Here is an 8,160-nt window from a genome sequence, read left to right on the forward strand (position 1 = left end):
ATGTACCAAATGATGGTATGGTATCCATTGGCACTTAGATTATTTTAACCTGTCTGGTACAAAGTGGTAGCCTGCATTGATGAACTTGGGTCACTCAATAGAGCTTGACCGAAAGCAAAGTGTTAATAAATGTAGAGTTGTTTACCGCACAGTTTATGTTTTAGATGCTAGAGGGTTGTAAAATTAATTGTTACCTCATGTTGCATTCATGGAGCTCCTTCTCAGATGAACACCGGACTAGATTTTAATTCAGTTCATTTGCTGACAACGAGACAAACTGATGAAATCAGTTTTGAACTCATTTTAATCCAGAGGTGTATGTCAAGGAATTAATATGTAACTATATGTGAGTCTGAGAGAGTGAATGAGATGAAAGTGAAAAGAGAAGGTGGTGACTTTGTTTTGCCAGAGGCATGCTCACTGTTTCCAACAAACAGAACAGAAACATTTCTGAGTTTGTTGTTCCTTTGCACTGCTTTTTTTATTGTGTGAATACTGGTACACAACAAGCTATCTTCCAAAATAACATTAGAGTAATGTTATTGACCTCATAATTCCCCACAATGATCCTGGGAGCGCAGAGTGAGGAGTCACGCTGCATGGCTTGAAATCATAATGCAAACGCCTGGTGTGACAGGAACTGAGGATTTACAGCAGTCAAATCATACAATGTATATGTGAGGTTTTTTCCCCACATACAGAGCTCACTGAACATTTTTGACAAGATATAAACACAATAAAGAAGATTTGACATCCAAACCTTCCTTACTTTAATTTAGCTCATCCTTGAAGGTTGCCAACATTTTAAATTCATTTGTGCTTCTTGAAATGTGAAAAGACCAAAGTTCTTTGGCTGTCTCAACTAATTGGAAACACCATTGAAGCTGTACAAAACATGTGAATCATAATGTCAATCATGTTCGTATTTAATGCTGTCACATCTTTTTTGCACCTTTTTGGGAGAAACGGACGAGACTCAGTGGAGTCATTGAGGCTCATAGCTGTTAAGCTTTTATGCTCATATCATCAATGAGTTTTAAAGCTGCGATCACAATAGGTTACAGTTTTGTAACCATTTTCTTTTTATATTTAAGTATGCAGTAACTTTTGTACTGTACATTGCTGTAGTTTGAATGCATATTGCACTTTTTATGTTGGTCAAATTATTGTACTGTATGTGTTAATTATGGAAATAAACATTTCTTTTACATAAAGTACTGTGAATCTTGTTTCTTTATGACTTTTTCTGAACACAGTTGATTCAAAACTAATCGTTTGCTGCTTTCTGCTTGATTCTGGGAAATTGAGTATCTGTAGTATCCACCCAGCATGCTACAGATGCTTTTGAGATCTGTGTGAATGGAGAAACTATCATATACATAACTAAATATCTTCACAGTGACTTGACTTGTGCTGGTTTGTGTGTACTTTGAAATTACATCATCGTGCCCCCATCTGTATGCTTTGGCAGGAGAGCAGTTTTCTAACAGCCAGGTTATATAACATTTGGCTTCCCGTCCTTGTTTGCATGACATCAATGAATTACTTAAGTTACATGCTCTTGTTCCTCCCAGCCTATATGACTGTGCGTGTCTGTATTATGAATGGCAGACCTGTGTAGTGTGCAGCATGTGGTGAGGCACTGAAGCAGCAAAGATGTGTATGAATTGACAGCAGAATAGAACATTTTAGCATCTGGGTTTTGTTTTTTGTTTTTGTGAATGTACTGTACATGAAACATGAGACTGGAGTTTCCAGAAATGCGAAATGGAAAAAATGAAGCGCAAGTAGCAAAACTTTTTAATTATATGACAGAGGGATCAAACAACAAACTCACTACACTCATCCTGAGTGTGCCGACAAACCTGTTTAACCTGTTTTGAATTAATAATGATTTCAAATTAGAGGCTGTCGTCTAGACGAGAGGCAGAGTGACCTGTATCTCAAACACAAAAACAAATAGCTGCCGGTCTGTCAACACAGCAGCCTTCGGCCTACAGTCACTGGGTGTGGGCCGGCCCCTCTTCCCCTTCTTCTGCCGGTGAATTCTTGGCTGCCATACCTCCACTTTTGTTTTATTATCTGAGTATATATCCTGTTTTGGACTGGTTACTATAGACACCAAGAGAAACAAAAGAGAAGGGTCTAAGCTATTTTGCAGATAATTTCCCACCCACCCTCCTGGACTTTACCACAGTGGCTACAATTACTCACCATCTATCCCAGACACAAGCAATCTTTTACCATCTCCTACTTATCTCAACTAGGTTCCTGGAGTGCATGAACTGCACGGCTCATGACACCAGTATGCAAACAGTAGTGGGTGAAAGAAAACTGAAAAAAAATGTATGCCTCATTTTCACACCTATGAGTTTGAAGTGTTAGGATTTGAGCTGGACAGTCTCATCCCCTGTCTGATTTTAGACAAAATGGTGAAAAAGTTAGCACTAATGCAGTGTCAAAAAATCTCAGTTCAAGATCATACTCTCTATGTGCCCAAATTCACACAAACAAGCTCACAGATGAAGATATTAAAGATAACTTTTCCCAAGGTTTCTCAACACAACAAGTCTGAGTCTCCCCTGATTGTATTAGTCAAATGTGCTGTGACATCACATGGATGTAATATAAGGCTCCCATTGCCTGTGCATCTCAGGGAGGACTGAACATCACCAAACAACCAACAAAGAGCACTCTGTCGGTCCTGGGAGAGAGAGAGCGATCAACTCAGCTACGACGCCTAACTGGTAAGTGTCAACCGCGACAGACCTGTATATGATAGGAGATCAATACTATATCAGTCATGTTGTAGTAAGTAGAGATCAGTCAAGAGTCGTGTCTGTGCCTAGTTTGTTGTGTTGTTCTAATCAGGGCTAATAGAAAATGTCTCTTTTTCCCAGAAACTTGTGAGAGATTCCTGTTTATTGGTTTGAATTCCTGTATGTTGAGGCAGCACAGCACATGGTTGTCAAGTGATCAGCTTTGGGCATTTGAGGAGGATAAGACAGGATAATAGTTTGGTTGTTAACAGGGATGGACTGCCTTAAGGGAAAGGGTTCCCCAAAATGATTGACAGAGTAGAACGGTGATTGGTGTTTGAGGACAATCAATGAAAGCAAATTCCACTGAGTTCCACAATAGCTTTAACCTGATGAGTCCACATGATCTGAGGAGTGAGCAAAGGCAATTCTGCAACTTATTTTATTGATTTTTTTTTTGTCTTGAGTGTGTTCTTTTGTCATCCATTACTCATCTCACACTTTATATCTCAATATCACAGTATGACAAACATTTTTGTATCTCCTCCACACAGCTATGCCACCATTTTAGTCTGATAACATTAGCTCCTTTAGCCATGTGTTTGGCCAGCAAGCTGGCCCGTCAGATGATAAGACAACAACAGTCATATGTTGTCACGCAGAGAAGAGGGGGACTGTCAGGTCATTGTCCATTGTGCTTTGCCATTTTCTTTGCTTACTACTGCAGTTCAGTGTTTGAGAACTCAATAGACAACAAAATAATTAGTCTCAGGGAAAAGTTTGTCTCAACATTTAGGTGATGCTTTATTTTATGTTTTCTTGACAACAAATGGCATCATTTCTCCCCCTGCCACACTTACTACTAATACACACACAGTAACCATTGACACAATTATTTAAGAACAATAACTGCAGTCAACAGCATTGCATAATACTGCTCACACAGACCTAATTAAAAACAAAACATATCCAAGATTAGATTCATATGATGCAGAGCTCTGCAAGTTTATTTTTTAATCATTGAATGGAAAACTCATTAACACTGTTTTTGAAATGCTGAAATCATGTAATCCTGGCATACCGTTTGTAACATGCAGAAACATGAAAAGACAGGACAGACTGTTGCCCAACCAATTAACTGTGGTGAAAAAATTCTGACATCCTCTGGTTTGACAAAATAAACTGACTTTTAAAAACAGTTTTTTAAGATGTGTGGGCAGAAAGGGTGAGAAGAAGGCTTGCTGACAGACTGTCATAAGACTAAGGGAGGGATAAGTCAATTAGTGCGACTACAGTGTCCCTGTTGTCCATATCTGCTGGGATGTTGATTTGCACAAGTGCTAACTGGAAAAAATTATCTTTAGCTTCAATGTGCGAGACAAATAATGTTGCAGTGACAGACGAGCATGGTTTATCAGTCCAAAACAGCTTAAAATTCACAAGTGGGATTGTTGCAAAATCTTGTGACTGTAATTTGTCTTAAAGTTGAGCTACTGTGGACATGGCAAGTGCATGAATAACCCAACAGAGGGTATACTATTGCAGTTAAAAGGTCATAAGATACTAAGATTCACCACTTCCACAAAAATGGCTCCTGTGTGACCATGAATTGTTTGCTACGTGGTCCCTTCCCAAGACTAAACCATTTGTCATATGTAGACTGTGGTTTTAGTCCCACGTGTCTGCTCCTTTTTCTCCTATTCTGCTTCAGCTATTTCCAGTTGTCAGCATATTATTCAAACAGCAAATATTAGTGAGGATGCTGAGAAAAACAGCGGCTGTAGTGGAGCATATATCAGTCATGGTCAACAGGCAAAAGAAAGAACTTTGTAGGCTGGTATTCTTACACGTGGCATGATTTTAATGGGGGGGGGGTGGTCTTTTATTGCGAGGTTAACACCATGTCTTTCTCCTCAGACCAGTATGGGACAGAACCAGGACAAATTGGAAGGGGGAGAGCAGTCCCTCAGTGAAGGATTGGAGGAGACGGGGCCATGCCCTGACTCTGGGAGTGCAGGCAGTCATGCAGGTGATGTCATGGAGGGAGGAAGCTCCTGTGAGGAAGAGGCTGGTAACACAGGGGAAAATTCCGGGGAGCCAGACGCTCAGGATCTGGATGAGAGCCCCAGCCAAGAGCCAGCAACACCTTCTACTGAGAAGCACATAAATTTGTGGGTGAGACCTTTCCCTGCGAGGGAGGTGAGACAGGGAGGGGCGGCAGGAAAAGAGGGAGGAGGAGGAGGAGAAGGAGGCAGGACTGCTCCACTGGTTCCACAGGAGACAAGCAAGAACCAAAAGAGCCGTGCAAAAACTGAGGAAAGGGCCAGGACTTACAAGCTTCTCAATCAAATCAAGACAGAGTGGAAGACGACTGAGCTGAGAACATCCTCAAAGATCAAGATGGAGCGTCAGGATGACGGAACGCTCCCACATGAGGAGATTGAGGATGAAAACGTCTCAGTGGATGCAGAATATGATGAGGGTTCTGTGATGGGGAAGATCAGCAGATTTGAAGCTCATGCAACAGCTAATGATGACCTCATCCAGGGAGCAGGAAGTGAGTTTTTACACTTTATTCAACATGATCAGAATGAGACCATGATGGCTGAAGTTGGGAACGAAGATATTAAGCTCTATGCAGGAACAGCGGGCCACTTGAGCGAAAGGAAGGAACCGCCCACTGCTCAATCCCAACTTCCTTTGAAAAACAGTCTGCAGAAAGAGGCTCTATTAGACATGAGTGATACCATTCACTGTAGAGCTCCAAAAGAGAGACGAGAAAATAATAGAAAAGAGGAAACATTCACACGCGAAGTGAAGCCAGCTTTGAATGACTTCTCTTCAGCAAAACCAAAGGTCAATGATACTGATGAACAAAGGAAGTCAAATCAAAAGCCTTCAGATTCAGCATCAGATCCAGTCCCACCTGCTGAGCCCAGTTCCATTTTGGAGAAGCTGCTAAGGAGAAATAAAAAAGAGGCAACCCCTGCTCTCTCAAAAGTCAAAGAGGTTAAAGCAGACACCACGGATGCTCCTGTGGAGATGAATGCAGCGACTGGTAAAACTGATAAATCAGAATGTGACATAAAGAGGATTTTACCCTCATCTTCAGCTTCCAAAGAGAAATCAACAAAATATAACCGCGACAAGGACCTGGACATGAAACACACTGCTGACAGTATGACCTCAGATGTACTTTGTTTTCAGCCTGGAGTGACTGGAAATAAAATGTGTGAGAGCTCGTCCACAAAATCACATTATTGCATAACTGATTGTCAGAATTCAGAGAGGAACTCAACAGATGCTTCAGTCAGCAAGGAGATGGAGATAATGCCAAATATAGGCCCCTCTAAAAACCTGTCCTCAGACAACTTACAATCAGCTGTTCCACATGAAAGAATGTCATGTGAAGTGAGTGGTGTGATCTCAGAGGAGTTTGCATCATTCTCTGCTCCTCCACCCATAAAAAGTGATGGGCAAATTGCAGACTCATGCCATTTACTTACTGGTGATAAGACAGGCCGTAGTTCAGTCTGGCCGCCTCTACAAATAAAAGGTGCCTCTGAGAGCAAAACTGATCCACAGTTTTGTGGCCCTGAGAAGTCAGATGTTCAGTCTAAGATTAAAAAGAAGGTGAGAGACTTCACTGACGCCACTGCTGCACTGGATGCAGATGCCAGCTCAGTTTTGGTTGCAGCCAGGACAGTTAGTTCCGAAGAAAGCCACCAGATGACAGAAAGTATGACACAAAACCAACCTGATAAGAAACCTGGCAAAGAGAGAGATGATAGTGTAACAATGAGAGAGAAATCCCCAAGCACTCCCAAATCTAGGCCTGTTTCAGATCTCATAAGGGAGACCATCCAACTGCATGAAAAGCTGCAGCACCAGGATCGCTCAAAGCCACAAGAAGTCAAGTCTGATGAGCAGGGTCAGTCAGTAAAGGTGGCACAGATGAAGGCGGCTTTCGACTCAGCTCAGAAATCCCCAGACAAGGCCATCGAGAGGAAGCCGTCTGTGAGAAAAGGTAAGGACATAAAATCTAGCCAGCTGCAATATACACTGCATCATAAAATAAGTAGAAACTGCAGGTAGTGCAGAACATACTGGGGACAACAGGATAGCAGGTAAATGAATCAGCCAGTCACTTTTCATTGAAAAAACAGTGAAAAAAAATTGATTTGGATGATGCAGCACAGCTGTTTTCTTCTGTCAAGAGTCTTCATCACTCTGGATTTGTGAAATATCGCCATCTTGTGGTCCTCAAATACACTTGTGGTAGATTGTGTTTTCCAGGAGAATTAATATGTATTTTAATATTGTAAAAAAGACATCTAGAACACTCATATGTATCGAGTTTTGTCTCACCACCAATTATAAACCCTACATTATATTTTATATTCATGAACATTAGAATTAGAAACAACCTGCATAAAAAAATCAAAACACATTGAGGAATTACTTTTGCACACAGAGCCACTATTAGCATAGACTTCTGTTTATATCCTTATATTTAGTATTCATAATTATTTTCCCACTCTGTCACACATATATGCACCTATATATGCTCTCTCCCTACTCCCACAATTATTACTGCCCCACCCTGATTTATGTTTTTAATATTGTAGGTCCTCGCAATTGTGGGTCCCTCCTTAGCATAATTCTTTGCTCCTAATGCTGTCAGATAAGAGATGGGATGTACTTGTTTATCCTTCCATAAAGAAATACATACATCTTTTAACTGATAAGTAAATGGTCAAATGGTCTTTTCTGAATGATATGTTCATCTTGATTAGTTTACACATACAAAGAAATTGACTCTGGTTTAGTGGCTCTCAATGTGCTTACATACATTATCAACACAACAGTCTTCAGGATGGACTACAAACAGGTGAAACCGTTTCTGTGGACTGTAAACAGAATACAAATAGTGCAAAGAGGTGAAGAGTGCAAGGAGTGAGGAGATAAATATTAAACAGTAAAAAATTATGTTACTTTATTACATATAGGCAGTTATGTACAGTACATACAGTAGGCAGTTTTATATATATATATATATATATATATATATATATATATATATATATATATATATATATATATATATATATATATATATATATAGTAGTGAGTGCAATCTATTTTGTATTTTAGTTTAAAATAGCAGCATAACAGTAACATCACTGGTGTTACAAAGCCACCATAATCACACAATTGATGGTGATTTTACTGGGAACCTGAAGAAAGGACGCTCCCTTTTTATGCCAAAACTCGTGCTGATTGGCTTTTTGAGCTGTCCGTCAAAACCCACTGCTCCACTCGTTGCTCGCCAAGCCAAAGAAGGGGGCGGGACTAGCGGCGGAGTGGGCGAAAGAGGCTCCAGAGCGTCTTTGGTCCACAG

Source organism: Scomber scombrus, chromosome 4 (genome assembly GCF_963691925.1).
Source record: "Scomber scombrus chromosome 4, fScoSco1.1, whole genome shotgun sequence".
Lineage (NCBI taxonomy): Eukaryota > Metazoa > Chordata > Actinopteri > Scombriformes > Scombridae > Scomber > Scomber scombrus.